General features: G+C 41.4%; 1 long non-coding RNA gene across 1 annotated transcript; it reads left to right on the top strand.

Moving 5' to 3' along the window:
• The first annotated feature begins 9471 nt into the window (after window positions 1–9471).
• On the top strand, window positions 9472–17935 carry LOC310763746. Its single transcript, XR_014548786.1, has 3 exons — window positions 9472–9574; window positions 12469–12573; window positions 17475–17935. It is a non-coding gene; the product is annotated as an uncharacterized lncRNA (long non-coding RNA).
• Window positions 17936–20602: the final 2667 nt, after the last annotated feature.

Here is a 20602-nt window from a genome sequence, read left to right on the forward strand (position 1 = left end):
ATTGCTCTGAAACTGATATATTTTAAGCATAGGCAGGGCCTTTGTCAATGTTCCTTTGAAGAATGATTTCTGAGCATCAGGCAATTAAAGGGAGGAAAAGTATATATTATTAAATTGTATTTTTACACTGGTAGCAACGTGTAAATAACAAGTCTGTGGCTGCCAGCCTGATTGCTGAAAATAAAAAAACTCGAGGAACTATTTTTATTTAAAAAAGGAAAGGAAAGTCTGTCCTGTGGTTTGTATATTATGTATATGGATGTTGTATATTAATGAAAGCCTCTACAACAACAACACTTTAACTTTCAATTTACTTGGAAGCTACAAGAAAAATCACCAGTCTAGCATAATAGTAAGCTTCCCATAATAAGTCTTGGGCATTGTGGTAGGCTAGTCTGCTCAATGGGTAAATCTGGCTGAGCGAAAAACAAATACCAGCACAAAAGCACCATGTGAAATGCTCACATTCCATCTGTGAACAAACATCACCCTGCCTCATGCTCCTGGCATACTTTTATTGGCTTCCTGCTTATGGAAATTTTCATCCTGGAGTATTATTAAAAACCAAACAAAGGGATCTCATTCTTCAGCACATCAAGTGAAACCCCAGTGGGTTTATGGAAGGCAAATAAACAAAGTCTGCTTCTTTGAGGAATTGTCTTGGAAGAATGTGACATATGGCCGTTCTGCTCTTTGCAACAGCTATCTCTAGAGCAAATACTTTAACATTTGCAATAACAGGAGCACAGAATAATCAAAAGTAAAGCTAAGGAAGAAGAAGACCAAAAGTAATGGGATTCGGTGCAAGTTCATTGTATCTGCAACAAATCTATCCATATTCATATTTAAGTACATTCGAAGCAAGTGAAACCAGTGTCCCCCAATTCAGAAGTAGCAACAGAACAAGAATGCATTCAGGGATGGTTCAGACATAATACTCCAGATTCCTTGTGATGATTGAAAGATTAGGAGTGGGTGACTCTGCTCACCACCCTTCCCCAACCTGGTATTCACCAGTTGTTGTTCTCATATTTCCATCAATCCTATCCCTTGGCCATGCTGGCTGAGACCAATAGGAGCCAAAGTCTAACAATATCTGGGGGGCACCAGGTTGGGAAATGTTAGAATGCCTCCTTAACTCAAATAGCACTGAGACACTTAACTGTAGTTAAGACTAATGGTAAGGGCGGCAGAAATTGCCTTGGAGTGGCTGAATTGAAGGAAAGTAAAGGTACCCCCGACCGTTAGGTCCACTTGCAGATGACTCTGGGGTTGTGGCGCTCATCTCGCTCTATAGGCCAAGGGAGCTGGCGTTTCTGCAGACAGCTTCCAGGTCATGTGGCCAGCGTGACTAAGCTGCTTCTGGTGAACCAGAGCAGTGCATGGAAATGCTGTTTACCTTCCTGCCGGAGTGGTACCTGTTTATCTACTTGCACTTTGATGTGCTTTCGAACTGATAGGTTGGCAGGAGCTGGAACTGAGCACCAGGAGCTCACCCTGTCGCAGGGATTCGAACCGCTGACCTTCCGACTGGCAAGCCCTAGGCTCTGTGGTTTAGACCACAGCGCCACCCACGTCCCTTGAAGGAAAGTACCAACCTCATAATTAGGGATAAATAGCCACAGCACTATATCTTCCCTGATGCCACTAAGATAAATATATATGGACTGGCATGGCCCAGGGAAAGCGGTGTAATAGACATGCAAGCTATTTTCTTTGAGGTTGCTTGCTTTTAAAATTGAGCTTGCCTAACTTTCTTACCTGTTTTCAGAGGATTAGCCCTGTTAGCCTTTAATTTGCCATATTAACTCTTTGATTGTGCTGGAAGGAATTTAATATAGCAGAAGCTTTTGTGGACCACAGTTCACTTTAACTAAAATATTCCTCAATTGCTTATGTTGATGGACTGTAAAATATTCCTCAGAGGTGTGTAATTTTGTGCAAAGAAAATATGCAGTTTACCAGTTGGCTTTATTTTTTGTGTGCTCTTTCTTACATCTAGTTTGTATTCTCAGGAACATGCCCTAATGGAATGCATTTCTGGATTTCAGGACAGAAGCTAATTGAAGTTGCTTTTCAAAGCAGATTCCTGATTTATCTATTTTCTTTCAAGCTGTTTGTTTATCTGTCAGCTATCTGAAGATCTGCATTATCATGAAGGGTACTCAGTGGCATTTATTGTCTTGTTGATATCTACTGCCCTACAGGGAAATGAAAGCTAAAATGCAAGCTTGGATAACCGTTTAGCTATTCAGCCATTTTGTCAGTTGTGAACCAGGAAGGCCCCAATTTAGACTGTGCCCCTCCTGTGAACTCACTACACAGTTTTAGTCAAGTCTCAATCTTAACCCTTCTCTTCCCCCCACCCCCCAGTATTGAGATACCAATACAGACAAGGTTGCTCTACGGTTTCCTGAGGCAATAAACTGAAGTTTGTAAAGTTTTGTTTATTTAGAAACCACTTTCCCACAGTAGACTGTGCTTCAAGCAAATAACAATATTATTATTATTAGTAGTAGTAGTAGTAGTAGTTATATTTTTTCTTATTTGCTATTCACCACGAGGTCCCAAGGCAGATTAGGGTTAAAACAAGTAATCAAGTTTTTAAGGCATTTTCATATATTTAATCATTAAGATTATTTTTTTTGACAGCAATGAAAACATTTTTGTATTTCCTTACTGCATTTATGCTCACAGCAATTTGTATGTCAAGAGGCAACTTAGACTAAAAGACTGTTGTCCTGAAGCCAGATATTGACAAGAATAGTGTCACACGCCACCCAAATCTCTGAGCACTGCACAGTTACAGGGGTTCCAGACCCTTACCCAGGGTTTGTGTTTCCTTAGGAATGAGGCACAGTGGAGACGGTGGTGCCTTTATGATATATGGTTTATTTACACATATATAAATGTGTAGCCCACAATGGAGGGATTCACAGCATTAAGAGCTCAACAGGGCCTTGCATTCTGAGTTAGATATAGAATGCCCCCTAGGTAAATAGAAGGAACAGATTGAGATTCAACTGATACCTTCTAGAGGAAGGGGTGGAAGAGGCCATTTTTACCCACCTCCCACACATCAACTTTTCAGGGAGTTGCAAGGAAAAAGAAGAATAAGCAAAAATCACCTCATTTCTCCAGTGGGAATATCCCATGAGTGGAGTTCTGTTTCTGGGAAGTATTATTCCCACAGTATTATTTTATGCCTATAAAGAGCTTGGAGGAATCAGTGAAGATTTATGTCCTATTGCATTGTTTTACCACTGAAGCTCATAGGATCAGAGTCCCAGTTTATTAAAAACCAATGGATTAGTGCCCCAGTAATAGTGCGTGGGCACAATGCCAGTCTCTGCACCTGTAACAATTCACAATGTACAGGAAGAGATGGTAGAGAAAGGGATTATTAGCAATCAAGTTTAGATAATCTGTTGTTAAAGGCTGAGCTGTTAAAGGGGTTTGGGCTCCATCCTTGGGTTTATAGAAGTGGTACCTGGGGAAAATGTGCTCTTTTGTGTTGCATTAGCAATGGCCAAGCTAGGATTTCAATAGCTAGCTCTGACAACCCCCTGCATTCTTAAAGCCGAACTGCATAAATCCTCTAGAGCAGTGATATTGTATGCCAAATGAGCCCATAATAGATCATGGTCATATCTAACCATTACACAAAATTATGTGCTCGGAGCACTCTTCTCCAATATTGACAACAGAAGTAGAAATCCCAAACATACTGCAATATATTTCTCCAAGGGGGGAGGGAAGCAATCCATTATTTATCGCCATCATAACGTGAAGAGATGTTGACAGCTACAGACCAATGCATTGTATAATCCTGGGAGAAGTAATAAAGGCAGACACATTTGCATTCAATAAATGCAACACCAGCGCACTCCAATAATGATATTACCTTATAAATAATTTAAAATGAATGAAAATGCAGTGTAAAAATTTCACAGATAACGGGGTCAGAGCCATTTCTTTTGATTACTTGCGATCACAGCAAAGCAATTCATCTCCAGGCAGTTGTCCTGTTAACGATTTTGAAAGAGTAATTATCTAATTCAAGTTTGTTGCGGTGCACATTTAATCCCAGGATCTCCAACAGGAAAGCAAGAAGCTTAAGCCCGCCTCACGAAAAAAAAACCCAACAGCAGCCACCAAACAGCCGCAGTAGCAACAACTCTTTAGCCCACTAGTACAAGGATGGGGTCCTCCAGACTTCTCTACATGACCCTTAGAACTCTCACAAGGCCACACTCTCACAAAGCACACCAGTCACCAGCCATGCCTTAGAATAATAGAAGGGATCCCTGAATAAATAAATAATAAATATAGTAAATTAATATTGTACAGGTCTTTCAATGGCTATAAACATTTTGGAACATGCTATTGGTACTGCACAGATGCATAGGCAAACACATACTTAAAAATAATGTTTAATAATATCTAGCAATCATATATTTAAGTCATATGTTTCTTTTTAGGCCACTTGAGATCTTGAACAAATATCAGATTCCTCCCAGTATATCCAATTTTGCAGCCATTAAAGCAGTCACTTTATAACCAATAAAGTTTGATATTTCCATATTTATTGTCTACTGTTTATATTTCCGACTTCAGAGACGACAAGATTTTTAAACACTCATTTCCCCTGACTTTGGCTTCTCTGCCTGCTTCTTTATCTTTTCTTTCCACATGGGCAGGAGATAGAAAGCATGCTGGGCGCTCAGATAATTTATTTCCCCCGCCCTGAGCTTTTTTTTTTTTTTAATTCGCTTTGTAAGGATTTTTTCCCTTTGATATTTCATGTTAAAGTGGCCTTATAAAAAATAAAAAAAGGAAACCTAGCTTTCTTTGTGAGAGAAGACTGAATGTATTAAAAGGTATACACAATTGCATTCTTTTGTAACTATTCCCATTGGGAGAATGGCTTTCAGGAGACACAGAGTGTTGTCTGGATTATAAGTTCCCCTTGTATTGCTAGCCTTCGTTTCCTTCTATGTATCTCTCCTCCCACCTCTCTTTTTGGAAAAGCTCTGTTTGGTATAAGCGAGATTTTCTGAGTGCAACTTTAAGTACAGTACACCTATTCTGCTGGTAACAATGCTTTGCAAAGGCACGCCTGTGGCGCTACCTTGAGATACATCCATTCAAAGCGCATTCCAAGGGAGGCAAAGAAGCTTGAAAACACATTGCTGTGGATATTTACAAATGTTAATTCTTAACTGATGGCACATCTCTGCCTTTTTTCAAGATACTGTAGGAGAGGGACTCTGATTTAGAAGGAAGCGTAAAAAGAATAGAGGGTGATTTGTTGTAAATGGAAATAAGTGGAATATAGTCATTGTTTTGTTACATGCCACCCAATTCTCAAAGCAGTGACAGAATCCAGGGTCAGGTTTCCCTGGAATAGAGGTCAGCGGAGACTGTGGTGGCTTTAGAATATATGGTTTCAATTACACATATAGACAACCTGAGCATAGAATGGAGGGGCTTACAGCACCAGCACCCCAACAGATATTGATTCCCTATTAGGTTTCTGGGAGCCACGCAAAGCCCAGCACAGAGCGAACATGTTTCTCTCCCCAGCTTCCAGCCTGCTTCCACTTCACACACATGTACAACTCTGGCTATTGTACCAGCATCTCTTAAAGTTTATGTAGCTAGTGTCTTGTGTCTTATGTATGCTTGTCTTGTGCCATGAGACAATAAACGCTTCGTATTCTAAACTGAACTGAGTGGGAAAGGAGTTTTCTTATCTCTGGAAAAGGCTGACTACTGGAAAGCAGGAAAACTGGTGTTCTGCTGGAAGACTTGGCTGGAGCTGTGTATTCTCTGCTGACCACACTGGCTGAAGTGTGGTGTAGTACCAAAAACAGATGATGGGACCAGGTCTAACAAGTTATGGGCCAACTGACTTCTGCACAGTGCTATTTTTCTAGCAAATGAAGTATTGGAGCTCACCACGAACTTCTCCCTTGTTCTCTTAGAATAGCGATGGTTGCCCACCTGAGAGGCACTGGAGCTGAGGTCTTGTGAGCTCTGGCTGAAAAAAGCCCTGCTTCTACAAATCATAACAAGGATTTGATGAGGAACAGACCTAGCATGCTCCTCCCCACTTGCCTTCATTGCTGGAAAGATCAGAACACCTGAATGGGGCTTAAATATTAGAGAATATATGGGAAAGTTTGAAAAGATGGATGCCCTCAAGGTGTGTTATCAAAATGGAAGCAACCACTGGCACTGGTCAAAAATTAGCAGCCTGGTGTTTGAGACTCCCCTCTGATGACTACAGTAGCATTAGCCCCAATCTTGCTGAAGTAGCTTGATAAAAGAACATAAGAAATGGAAGAATAGTAGAAAAGATTGGCATTATTTAGCCTTCCACTATGTTGAACAAGCTCTAAGATAATCAGTTTTCAGAAACTGGGAAGTTAGAAAATAAAGCACAGTGAGGCGTCAGTAGATACAATTCTTATTATATACCTAGGCAATCAAAATGGAACCTTCCAATATAGTCCCAGGTGAGAACAGTACAGGCTCTCAACACTGAAAGAAAAGCTAAGGTAGATCTAATGGCAAAGAAAGATTTCCTTTTGTGTCATTGCAACAGATGTAAACAAGAAATATATTCTATTCACTTACCACTTAGAGCTGGGAACAAGTTTATTTTCTCCAAGAAATGCATTATTTTATAATGTGTTTTTATTTTATTGGAAAAAGAAAAGAGTAATACTCCAAACTTATTTTTGTTGCTCCTCCTGATGGTTTATCTGCTGAAAGCTCTCAAGCTGCTAACAGCATCACCAGTGACCACAAGATTCCAAACTTCTCGAACAATATATAAAAATCAAAACACAGCTATGCTTCAAAATTCACACTCTTCTGAAGTTTGCAGCGCAGCTCTCCAGCGCTCCCTCCGAAAGGCATATAAAAATGCATATACTGGGAGAAAATGCACAAAAAAGATTATTTATATTAAAAAATGGAGGAGAGACATAAGACTTCCTATGCATGTTTAATATTTGTCACTGGTTATTCCCATTTCAACACATGCCAAACACCCGGGTAGAAAAGCGTAAATGACAGGCTTGTGGGAACAAATCAAATCAAACTTCAAATTCATGTTCTATCATAACGGTGAAGGGAAAACAAATTGTCCAGATGCCAAATTAGTTTTGGCAGCCTCATTCTTGCAGCATTCTTCCTATTGATTGTATTTATCAGTTCAGAGGAAACAAATAGCTGGCTATGGATGAAAATAATTAACAGCAAGAGAAAGGGAATGGCGAGGCTCAGCCGTCAAGGAGAGCAGCGTCTTAACGGAGATATTGATGTTCTTTCACAGAAGTGTCAAGAAGAAATGGAAAGATAGCAGGGCAATTTCCTTTGCAGTTATAACTACAAAATATCTTTAAACTCTAACAGTCATATATACCAGGATGTAATTCCGTTTCCAGCAGGCTGGTTTATCTTGGCTTTCCTCTGATAGGAAAAGAAGAAAAATGGGTTCCAAGAGAGTTTTTGTTTATTTGTCTTCTAGGGACCATTGACTGTTGTCTCTGTGTTCCTTGCCCTAATGTGTCACTGTGATGGGGAAAAGCAAGAACAATGCACACATATAGGGGATATTACAGTGAGGCCCAGTGGGGCCATTAGACTTCTTTAAGGAGTCTTGCAGCCATTTCATCCAATGACTTCCTTTTCAGCTGTTAATAACTTGACTGAGAAATACACTCTGGGTGAAGTTTGGCGTGCAGGCTCTCCTTGAAGCACATTTATACTTTATAAGAATGAATTCTATTTTACTTCTGACTTGAAAAGGGCATGGAGTATGGTGTTGAATGGCTAAGTGACTACGGGGAACAAAATCAGCCCTAACCTCTTCTCACTTGGATGTAGAAAGGCACTGATGTGGAAGGAATCGGCCCAATATAGGGATCCCCAGTCAGAACTGGGGAATTTGAGCTGACACCTCCTGCATGAGCAGGGAAGAGGGATAACTCACGCCCCGCTCTCTCTAGGACCCAGCAGCAGAGGGCAGAGCAGCAGCAAGTGATGGCACCTCATCCCTGCCAGCCTTTACCCTGAACAAAGTTTAGCCCTTACTAAGGCCAAGCTTTGTGCCTGTTGGGGAAAAAATGGGGAGGATGATTTTGTGTCCAGAACCTGTTGAGTGAACAGGGGTTAGTGTGCATCTGGTAGGATGCTGTAGCAGTTGGTGGGGTGGCACTGCTCACCTGATTTCCCATACCTGTTGTTGCTGTGGTGTACCAGGAGGTTGAGAGGGTAGTGGTGGTGAAGTCAGTGATGCACAAATGCACTGATGGAGCCAACAGGATGCTCCAGCTGCTGCATTTGTATCGCAATAGCCTTGCCACTGCCTCATCCCTCCTGCTTGCCCTGTCAGAATGGCACAACTGTGGATGGCTGCATGTATTTCTTTATGAAGAACAACCACCTATTTCAAGGATCCCTCCAAATCTGAAGGGCTATCTACTACAAAACTAGTTTAAAGATAAAGAGCCTTAAGAAAGAAGAACAGGGAACTCTGGGGGCCGGGGGTGTGCAGGGGAAATCTCCTACAACTCTCAGAATGCTTAACAAACTAAAGTTCCCAGAATCCTTTGGGGGAAGCCATGGCTGTCCAAAGTGATATTATAGTGGCTTAAATGAATGGTGTCAGTGTAGCCTAAGATGGAGGAGGCCCAGGTTTAGATGCTTGTTTAGCCATGAAATTTAGTGGGTGGCCTTGGCCAGTCATAATCTGCAGAGGGAAAACCATGCGTGGCGCCTTAAGCTCCATGGGATCTAATTATACCATAATATATAAAATACTGGCTGGTCTAGTGTATAAGATTAAAGTGGAAAATGGGAGCAGAGTGCCTGTGCATTTAATTATTCTTTTTTTGCTTGGTGTGACTGGGTGTTTTGCATTTGTTACCTGCTCTGACCCTTCAAGACACATTTTAGAAAGTTCCAACATTAAATTCTGCCAGAGGTACAACTTTCTCATGGATGGGTGGACTGTAAAGTATTATCAGAACTGGACACCCTCTTTGTATTGCCACACACGGGGCGAATGGTGAATTACGGAAACTCAAGTTTGTTGTTATGCAGCTGCCAGTCTCTAATTAAATGAAATATTTGGAACTACTGAAAAAGTTGCCCATGTCAGTGACAGATGCTAGGCATTATTTAACAGAACTGAGGAATATGCGATCATTGCTAAAGCTGTCACACTTTATATATATCTCGTAAAATAATTGTGCAGCCTCAAAGGGCTTGGTTAACACTTAACACAACAAATTTCTAGGTCACAATATAAAACATGACATTAATTTACTGCTACTGTACTTCATAATGCCTGAACACAAAGCAGTGTTGCCTATTGGGTGGTAGCGGGAAGGGATTTATTACTGTCATTGTAAGTTAGAATTTCAGGTTTTAATTTCAAAGACGCTTCCTTGCTTTCAGATGGGAAAGACAGGAGACATTCGTTAGATTGCTTTGCAATACCACCTTCGGCTTTTGCAAAGAGAAAAATGACAGACATCAGAAGTAGCTTTGCATTAAGGTAAGGCAAGGAATAATTTCAGCTAATGGATGATTACATTCCATTTACATATATTTTTCCTCTAATTATTTTGTGCACAAAAATCATTGCCCTGCTAAATGATGTGAAGCCTTTTCTACAGTGAAGCGCTAACAATTTGCCTGGCTCATGTGTGTAATTAGTTTAATTAGCACTGTAATTTTAATGGGAGTAACAATGTCTACTGTGTGTGCTTTCTTCCTTGCCGGACACAGCTGAAAGCTGTATTTCTCATTTCAGCAGATTCTTTAAGTGTTGTAGCAATTACATTTTATTTGTGTGAAATCTGAATAGAACAAAAGCGTTCTACCTTGTTCGTAGTGCTCAGGTTTGTTCCTTTCAGATTAATTATACATGCTCACTTATCTGTATTTAGGGAAAGAGCTAAAGTGCTGCGAATATCCACCATCATAGGCACATCAGTAGCTTTTTAAGACATGTTGCTCAAGAAGGAGAACTCCTTAAACATGCATTAAGGCACATCAGAATTTGTCTGCTCCAACATCACCTGAAAGCATGTGATGATCATCTGCCCTGCAGCAGATAAATGGAAATGCGCTTATTTAGTATTAAACATTCTGGTTCTTGTGATGTGGCTTGCTGCAAGAAAGCTTTATGATACAATACTTCAGAATGTTCCTCCAGGATTTTTTTGGTAACTTTTTCTTACTGCAAGAGACTAATATAGCTAACCCTTTTAGAAGTAATGTTTTGTCTTTCTGACGTAAGGAGTCCCAAAATGGGCTGGGAAAATGGTCAGAGCTGATTCAAAGCATTTTGCTGCTCGAGTTGAAGTACAAAATGGAGCCTCCCCTCATTCCATACTCTAAAGCCAACTCAACTGGAAGCTTAATTTTACCACACCTGAAGGCAGCACCTCTGTTCTTCAGCATCTCATTGCTGCTGCCCAAGCCCCAGCATCGGTCACCAGAGGCAGCTGTCTCACTCTGCCTGTTGGTAGGGGTGATACAGATAAAACTATAGATACTTATCACACCTGCTGTCTTTTGTATTGATAGGGTGGTGGGGATGGTCCATGATTTCCCTAGCCAACGGGCTTAAATTGCAGCAAAACAGTCCTGTTCCTGGGACCATATTTCCACGTGCCACTATAGTAACAGCTATGGACCATAAATGTGCTCCCAACTCAGGAGTGGCACAAATGTGCAGAAAAAACCAAGTCATTTGGCAACTGGGAAAAAAGCACTGCAGCAGCTGTGCAAATATCAGAGCAGGCGGGAGCTGTGCTAGGCATAGCTGTCAGCTTACAGATTTGAAAATAAGGGACCAGCAGCCTCAAAAATAAGGGATCAGCAGCCAAAATAAGGGATTTTCTGGGCACAGGTATGTTCAATTTCTGAGCCCCTCCGAGCCAAAGGCAGAAAGCCCAGCCAGCAGCCAAACAAAGCCTCAAGCCTCAAGGAAAACCACCGTCACCCCTCTGCTGGGAAGCGCTGAGCAAAGGCGAGTCCCTAGGCAACACAGCCGATTTGATCAGCACAAGGCATGCAAGCTCCACCCCCCAGTCATTCTTAGACTTCTTATTAGGTGAGCAACGCAGCCAAGCAACACAGTTGGAGCCTCCCTCCTCCCTGGCCAGCAGGGAGGGAGGGAGAGGAGCTGCTTCCTTTGAAACCCAGGAAATTTAAGGGACATCATCAATAAGGGACAGCAGCGGTACATGGCGCTGGGATAAGGGACTGTCCTGCCAAATAAGGGATGCTTGACAGCTATGGTGCTAGGCTATGTGTGCTGAACCATCTCATGCCAAAGTGCCTACTGGAGAGATCCCTAAGCTCTGCCCTTTGCTTTGTACAGGGGAAAACACCAAGCAATAGCATAGACTACATCATTCCTCCAGGGATGACGGGTCTCACAGGCAAAGCTTATACTTGCAAGGTTCTAATGCATCCATGAAGGCCCAAATCCTGGCACAGGTCACACCATACTTCCGGAGTACATTTCACATGCTTGGATCCCCCCCCCCAAGAATCCTGAGAGTTCCTGGAAGCTACACAGAGCTACATTTCCCAGCAGAAATAACAATCCACAGTTCCCAGGATTCTTGGGGGGAGGCTATGCATTTTGAATTTGCATTGTATGTGTTTTAAATGTATGGTGCAAATGCCCTCCCCTGCCTGAGCACACACATTCATTTCATTGTCTTTGCCGTGTTGTGTGAATGGCATTAGGTAGGATTTTCTGCAACTCAGAAAGTCATGCATACTTTGTTAATCAGATATTGGTTGAACTAATTATATTTGTGTACAAAAGAGAGAGGCCAGCCTTTCCCGCTCCAAAGAGAAGAAACTAGCATTTGTAAACTGCACAATAAAATGTAAATGCCAGCATCCTCATTCAGATACTACCAACTCCTTCTACCATACTGCAAAATCCAAAATAAAGCATTACTTCAATAGATACAGAGAACTGAAATGCACCCACACTTTAGGCTACTTTTATTTTCACGGCATCCAAAGAATCTGCGAGATAGCACAGCTGATCTCCTTCATTAGGACCTAAAGACCATTTCATTTTGCAAGGTTAAATCTGACCTGCAGGTATTTGTTGTAAATAAAATAGCCGCCTTGTTGTTTTGTTTATGTCTTGGCTGTGATAAAAGTCATATTGTGCTTAATGTTACACTCCTGTTGAGTGGAGAGATAATGGTATCAATTCAGAGACTGCAGAAATGGAAGATTTTATTTCTGGAATCACTGACATTAATAGCTGTTTTATGTTGCGTACAAACAAATTGAATCATAGCTTTGTGAAGATAGTGTTATGTTCCCCTGGCCCATGCCGATTCCTACATGCTGTGCTGGAGAACACTTCTGATGCAGTAACAACTGAATATATTTGGGTTTGTTCCCCAGAAGGTTGGACGCAAACCAACGGATTCAAACTGCAAGACAAATGATTTGGAATAAATATTGCGAAGAACCCCTTTGATGGAACAGTGGAACAGAAGGCTTCTGAAGGTGGTACATTCTCCATCATTACAAGCTTTTAAGCAGAAACTGAATGATGTCCTACAGGGATGTTGTGGTAGTAGTTTTCTTGTCCGGGGGGCGGGGGGGGGGGGTTGCCAGCTGAATTTTGGGGTTGCTTCAATGATTCTCTATAATTATAATGGATTGCTTTTTAAATGGAAACCGGCCAGGTTTTATCTAGTAAGGGAGTAAAACGGGTATCTGTTCATTTCACAAAGTGGCTTGAGTCAATGGAGTAAAAATAAGGATGCACCAATCAGTCTATTTCTAGTCTGTGTCACTTTTACTTGTGTACTTACAGGTCTGATTTGTCCCGTTTCTATATTAATTTGCATTTTTAAAAAAATCTGCGTGAAAATTCAAGTTAAAAATTCAAGTTAAGCCAGCCTTGTAAATAAGTTTGCAGAAGATACTAGCCTGAAAATGTGTTTACTAGGTTGGGCGGGAGAGAGTGCCACCTCACTTGCAGCAACCAACTGCATTTCTATGCAGGGCATGGAGCCAGGGGTAACCAAGTTCCATTTCACACATTAAGTCCTGAAGGTGCAAAGAATGGACTTAGCCATCATCCCTAAGTAAAATGGATGCAGTGTAGCATCACAGTGGCAGGCTATGCTTTGACCTTTTGAGCATTCATTAAATTGTCTACAGGGAGCCCCTGCACTTATGCAAAGGATATAGATGTTCCAGTGGATGGGTCAAGTACACATTACTGCTTACTTCACACACACGTACACTCCAACACAGTTTTACCCTTAATGAATTTTTAAAAGGGCTTTGGTTTGAAACAAATGTGAAGGAGTTGGGTGAAACTCAACTGTTCTAGCTTAAACAGTTTACGGAGCACAGGTGAAAATGGAATTGGAAAAAAAAAGTATAGTGGTACTTCGGTCTATGAACAGTCCTGTTAATGAACTATTCGGGTAATGAACTCCGCAAAACCGAAAGTAGGTGTTCTGGCTTGCGAACTTTGCCTCGAAAACCGACTGGTGGAAGGGCACCGGTAGCGGGAGGCCTCAGTAGGGAAAGTGCGCCTTGGTTTGAGAACACTTTGGTTTAAGAACGGACCTCCGGAACGGGTTAAGTTCGTAAACCGAGGTACCACTGTAGTAGCTACCTTTTGAATATACGAAAACTGTGATATCTACTCATGTCCAGAACAGGTAGAATGGTGGCTTTAATACTCAGTTTATTATGTGCACAGCAACTACAAACCCCTGCTTCCATTTGCATGCCTCCCAGTCATCTTCTTCTGCTTGCGGATAACCTTAATTACTTCGCTTCATTTCTATTGCTTTCTAAAAACGTTACAGAACTTCACAGTTAGCACTGCTACTGCCATGGCATTCACTGTTCCATGTCAGTTTGGATGATGTTTTCCTGTCAGTACCTGACTGCATCTTCCTATTGAGGAACTGGAGGCATGATGAGGAGTGTCTTGTTCAGCGATGTGATATCCTCCTTGGCACTTCCAGTTCCTTGACAGCAATGCCTACTGAACACCTGACATCATGCCAGACTGACGCGGTCCCAACAAGGCATGGCAGCAGGTGGCAGGACAACTGTTCCTCTTGATGATAAATAAAAATCTGGGTTCACTTGAAGTTTCAATTGCCCACAATTCTTCTTTTCCATGTTTTCTTGCTGATCCCCACCATTACACTGAACATCCGCAATGGAAGGGCATGATGGGCAATTTATGGGTCCAACAAATCACTATACAGGAGAGACAATATTATGGAAATATGCAGGAGACACAATGCTAAGGAAAGAACATCTGCAATGGAAGGGCATGATGGGCAATTTATGGGTCCAACAAATCACTATACAGGAGAGACAATATTATGGAAATATGCAGGAGACACCAAGGAAACCCAAACTCTCTTTTTTGTGCAATATTATTTCTTAGATTCCCCACCCCCTGCTAGGTAGGTAATATTTTACTTTGTAGATGATCATACCTGCTTGATACATCAGTTGCACTGGTGCAGTCAAGCTAAATGTGACACTAAGTGGGCTAATTTTTTACAGGAGGGTTTCATAATCCAGTGGACATTGTACAGGCATGCTCAAAACACACACTGTGGTTACGGCCAATTTTAATATGAAAGCAGCTACGTGGGATATTCTGTATGGGGAAGCAGTTTCAATGCACCTGAACATCATGTTTAAATAAGGTCTGGGATGTGAATGACTGAGGACTGTATAAAACATTATTATTGAGATGGGATTCCTGAGAAGAGATGTGGGTGCTGGAACTACAAGGCTGTGTTGATAAAAGTGCCTTCACCTGGGAATGTTGACAGGCATTTCTTGGGACAGAACTAGTCCCATACTGACATTTTTTCACTGGAGTCTCATCCATGGATGGCTGTGGGAACAATGTTCTCACATAGGGAAAGAATGAATGAGGCCTAAGAAAGAAAACTTTCTCTGAGGGGAAAAAAACCACACAATTCTGTTAATTATAGATAGATGGGGGGGGGGACACACACCACACCAATTGTTTCATTTTATTTCTCATAATTTTATTTATTTCATTTATTTCTCAGAAACAAATTCTACTGAATTCTACTCCCAGCTAACCATGCATAGAGCTGCAGCCTAAGTCTGTTTTGTGTTTATCATGCAGCAGCATACCTGTTTACAAGTGTTTATTGGATTAAACAATTAGAAAATATTTATCCCTTTAGTGTTGTTGGTTGTTTTTTTTTGCAGGATTAATATGTTTGCTACATAGAGATCATTTTAATCCTATCCCAAGCCCATTAGCAATTATCAGGAAGCTGGTGGATTTTGTTTAACTAGCCCAGCTTAGTTTAGAAACCATGTTTTCCATTCTAAGTCTTATCATTAATAACTCTGTCAAATAAATTAGCACTTAACCCGCTACTCTCCCCCTGGCTAATCCTGAAACATTCAGAGTATGTGACCTTTCAAAACGTACACATGGAACCTATAAGCAGCAACACTGGTATAGCACTTCATTAAATCAGTCTAAAGGGCCTCAGTTTCGTTTTGCACTAATCAGAGTGTGTTGGAGGCAATCAGCCTCTGAGAATACCAGTTGCTGCAAATTACAAGTGAGAAAGTACTGTTGCACTCACATTCTGCTCGAGGGCTTTCCATAGGCATCTGGTTAGTCACTATGAGAACAGGATGCTGGATTAGATGATCCAATGGCCTGATCCAGTCACTGAAAATCTTGGGAACTATGATTTGTTTAAAAAGCTGGGGATTTTAGTTCTGTGAGGTTGTTGTTTAGTTGTTTAGTCGTGTCCGACTCTTCGTGACCCCATGGACCAGAGCACACCAGGCACTCCTGTCTTCCACTGCCTCCCGCACTTTGCTCAAACTCATGCTGGTAGCTTCGAGAACACTGTCCCACCATCTCATCCTCTGTTGTCCCCTTCTCCTTGTGTCCTCCATCTTTCCCAACATCAGGGTCTTTTCCAGGGAGTCTTCTCTTCTCATGAGGTGGCCAAAATATTGGAGCCTCAGCTTCAGGATCTGTCCTTCCAGTGAGAACTCAGGGCTGATTTCCTTAAGAATGGATACGTTTGATCTTCTTGCAGTCCATGGGACTCTCAAGAGTCTCCTCCAGCACCATAATTCAAAAGCATCAATTCTTCGGTGATCAGCCTTCTTTATGGTCCAGCTCTCACTTCCATACAGTTCTGTGAGGTAAGCACCATTAACTAACTATGGTTCTTAGGTTGTTTCTTTTTGAGGAAGCTATAATCGGTATAAAGTGGTATAAGAGTGCTTTAAATCTATGGTGTGGCTAGGACCTAATTTTGCTTCCTGCTCGGTCATTGATTAAAGGCTGTTATTTGTTCTGTGATGGCTCATTTATTCATAAATGTAAGGGACTACTTGTGGCTGCAGTGGATGAGTGATGGACGCAAGTTAACCACAAAGACTGCTTGTCATCCCCAAGTATGCATGGTGAAATGTTTTTTTTTTAAAAAAATCCATCTGTTCCTTCATACCTCGCTCACCTTTAGCTGCAGATTCATTTGCAGTTTCTTGAGTGCTGTTTAAAACAACAGCACTATGTGCATGTGCGCACACACACTCCTACTACACAAACACACACTTTCCAGGCTAGATATCATGCAAGGCTCTTTGAAAATTTCAGTGGAAATCAATGCACAAACTAGTAGAAAAGGAATATTGAACTAGAGATATCCTAAGGGAACCATTTGTTGTGACTTCACAGGTACTTTAGCAGTCTAGGATGGCATATGTCAACCCCCACGCTTTGTTGGAGCGATGAACACAGGAATATCAGCTACTCTTTGCACATGGCAAGGGTACAAACCAATTTTAATAGCATATCTAGACATTCCTAGAGGATCCTTTTGTTAACAGCATTATATGCTATAAATAATAGATGCATTAACAATAATTTCTGCCCGCCAGGTGAGCCTAAAAGAACTGAAACCCAGCAGAATCATTTACCTGGTGGAAAATAAACTGACAAAATATCAAACAACTCGTGGCTTCTTTTTTAAAACACACACACGCACAAAATTAAACTCATCACCAGCTAGAATTGGTGTCTCACAATCTACTGCTATCCATTTCCAGTTCTTATAGAGGTATTTGCCCTTTCTTGACCTTGGAGCATCAGCACGGTAGCCTTGAAGATGGATTCAATTAACAAAAGTGATAGATTCTGACCTTTTGGCGACTGTTGTTCTATCCTTGATTCAACTGTTGTTCTATCCTTGATTTGTTGAATCAATACGAACTAAAAATATAAGCAACCCAACCATTGTAGCTAGAAAAAAACACAAGGAAACAACTCCTGGAAGAATTGTATGTTACCTTTATAGCGTGAACCCATATCATACTGAACCATGTGATTGTATTGTTCTTTGTAGCTCAGCTCCAAGCCAACAGCATTCAAGGCTTTGCCTGTCAAGGTCTACTGTAATGCCAGAACAGATCAACAAGTACTCACTGCCAGACAACACTTAGAGCCTGGAGGCTGGATAGGTGGCTGTTCCCCATTCTGTTCCTTTATTGTTTTAGAATTTTGATCTAACTGCATTCTGTTACTCTGCTAATCCTTAATTCTCTTCTAAGTAGAATAATACTTTTCACCATCAGATAATTTGCACCTTTATCTTTGTACAGTACTAATGTGCACAAGCATATTGAGAAAAACACAGCAAAAAATGCAGTCTTGGTCTAATTGTACATAATATGATTGCACTGAGATTCTTTGGTGTTGTGTTTTACAAAAAACCTACAGTGTGCACACATCAATGTACAGAAGGGCTAAATACGTGAGGGTCATGCTGAGCCCCAAGATTCTCCTTGTATCTGCAGTAGCTTTTTTTTTTTAAAAAAAATATTCCAGTCTGTTTCTGAGTCCATCTATGCTCCCTCCACATTGATCTATAATTCAGATTCTGAGCTGTTCTATGTAAAATAAAGCTGTGTTTCCCATTCACCATAATGGGGAATCTAAAAAAAATGACTATAATTCCTCCCCCCACTTTTGGCCAAAGTGAATGAAAAGAATAGGCACAGGAGGTCCTCCAGAGTAGATTTAAGCCTTCTAAATTGCAGACAAATATGTTCAGGGTCTTTTTGAAGGCGAAGTAAAAGGAATTCAATTTCATAATCCCTCAGGAGGAAGAGGGTGGGGCTTTATCTTTTGCTTTTTCTTATCTTACAATAACGAACAGGGGCTCAGTGGTGTGAGTTGTTCCTTGCACATTTATTTATTTAAGCTTTACATTGACCCTTTCCTTCCAGTGCCTGTATGTGTCTTCCAATATGCTTTACAATGTGAGGCTGTCTAGAATGCTGTCTGCAGAGTTCTGAAGATCTCTGATGGGTTTCTTAGTTAAAGCAGAGCTTGTAGGATTTATTTAGCAAATTTAAATGCTGTTGACTGGTTTTTTTTTAATATAAAAAACCCACATCTGCTGCTGTGCTTTAACCCCCCCCCCAAATCTTCAGTACCTTGTGGGCATCATTTTGGAAAGGTTCTCCAGGGCTCATGGACCTAAATAAAAATGAGATAAATGGAAACAAACAATCATATATTGAAGAAAAGGACAGAAGTTTCTTGGGAGGTGGGAAAGACCCCTAAATCACTCAAATTTGCCTTGTTATTGCCCCCACCCAGAGCTGATGATGCACCCTTAAAATATATGAAAGGACTGAATGTTGAGGCAAACAGCTCATGTACAATGTTCCTTACAAACTTTCAGAAATATTAAAAAATAAATGAAACTATGTAAGAATCCTAATACATGTTCCAGTTAAAACACTGTAATTCAGCGAGTAGAATTTTTGACTCACCCCTAGCTAAGAACATGAATCCTGTGATTACATGGTTTCTGGGTGTGACAGACTGTAAGTGACATTGTAGATTTAATTTGAAGTGCTGGGGAAATTGTGTCATTTATTTAATGTCTGTAAGTGCTGAAGGGCTTCGGGACACTTGTGTATTTTCTCCCTTACTTGCTCCATGGAAACATGAGTGTGGAGCTGGAGCAGGCCTACAAATATTCTACAAATATGCAGAACTACATATTTTACCTGTTCCCATTCTTGACTTTGCTGAGGTAATGTGAATAGTGTATATATCTGGGCACGCACACACACTTCCCACTCGCACACTACCATGTTTGTGCGCTGTGAAATCAATCAATCAATCAATCAATCAATCAATCGATTGGCCTTGTCTCACCAGGGGCTGCTGCCCAAGCAAGGGAAGGCAGCCTTTGATTGAGGCATGGGGCAGGAGTTGTCTTCTCTCCACCTCCACCATGCATCTGTGCCCCCATCCTGGCATCAGTTCGCCCTTCTTAGCCATCACCCTTTGTGGCCAGCCACCACTGCATGCACTGGCTCCCCTAAGGCAGACAGGGAGGCAGGCAGGCTTGGGAAAGGCCAGGCAGCGGCCCCAAGCGATTTCCAGTGTGAGCCTCTCTCTCTCTTCCCCATGCACCCTCACACAGGGCCCCAATGGAGGGACACTTGTATTTCATAAGCCTTCCTGCACAGACTCTACAGGGACATTTATCTTTCCACAGATATCATTCTTTTGTACCCAACTGGGGGGGGGGGATCAAATAAATTGAAATGGAGTGGGCGATAACAACAACAATAACAACAACAATAACAACATTAATAATAATTTAATTTATATCCCACCCATCTGGCTGGGTTTACCCAGCCACTCTGGGCTGCTTACAATATATATGAAAACACGACAAAACATCAAACATTAAAAAACAACATATCCTATACAAGAAACAAACAAACCAGCCCTGTTTAGGGAAGCTTTTCATGTCTGATGTATTACAGTATTTTAATATTTTTTTGGAAGCCTCGCAGGGTGGTTGGGGAAGCCCAGCCAGATGGGCGGGGTATAAATAATAAATTATTATTATTATTATTATTATTATTATTATTATTATTATTATTACTATTACTACTACTACTACCAATAAATCAATAGAAACCAATAACAACAACAATAATAACAAACAGTTTACAGTTATACCCAAATTAAAACAACCGCCAACCCCAACTAAATATTTAACCAACACCAACCCGACAAAAACAAAACAGAGGAATCAAAACTAGAAACATTTTAAACCATTTTAGCCAGTTGCCCCAACCCAAGAGTTGTTCCAGCAATGGCCCTCCAGTATCCCAGGAGCCTTTTAGCTCAGGCATAGGCAAACTTGGCCCTCCAGATGTTTTAGGACTACAACTCCCATCATCCTTAGCTAACTGGACCAGTGGTCAGGGATGATGGGAATTGTAGTCCTAAAACATCTGGAGGGCCGAGTTTGCCTATGTCTGTTTTAGCTGTTCAGGGTGAGTCTGGGCCCGGCCTCCTAGACCAGGTGGAAATTGGCCTTGCAGCAGGCGGCAGCCTTCTGTCCAGCACTCAGGCAGCAGCAACATCCCTCCTGGCTTCCAGGATTGTCAGAGAAGGCCAATGAACAGTGGGGAGGGTTTAGCGGCGCATCCCTTCCAA

The sequence above is a fragment of the Podarcis filfolensis genome, assembly GCF_964270895.1.
Source record: "Podarcis filfolensis genome assembly, chromosome: 5".
NCBI lineage: Eukaryota > Metazoa > Chordata > Lepidosauria > Squamata > Lacertidae > Podarcis > Podarcis filfolensis.